Below are 238 nucleotides of genomic sequence, written 5' to 3'. Positions count from 1 at the left end.
ATTCTGCGGACAAGGTATTCGATAAATTTGTATGTGTAAAGTCCGCAGTCACTTGATCTAAGGTTGTGGACCAACCACTTGGGACGAACGATTGGCCACACACAGTCAAATTTATCGCCCAGATGGTTAAATAAACCTGTGTACTTCAAGAACTTGGGCATCATGACAAAGATTGGCTCCACGTGTTTTTGCATCTGTTGATCTCTGTACATCATAACAGCTGAGTCATACACCTTTA

This window comes from Morus notabilis, unplaced genomic scaffold (genome assembly GCF_000414095.1).
Source record: "Morus notabilis unplaced genomic scaffold, ASM41409v2 Scaffold2920, whole genome shotgun sequence".
In the NCBI taxonomy this organism is placed as follows: domain Eukaryota; kingdom Viridiplantae; phylum Streptophyta; class Magnoliopsida; order Rosales; family Moraceae; genus Morus; species Morus notabilis.
This window is presented reverse-complemented; position numbering follows the sequence as displayed.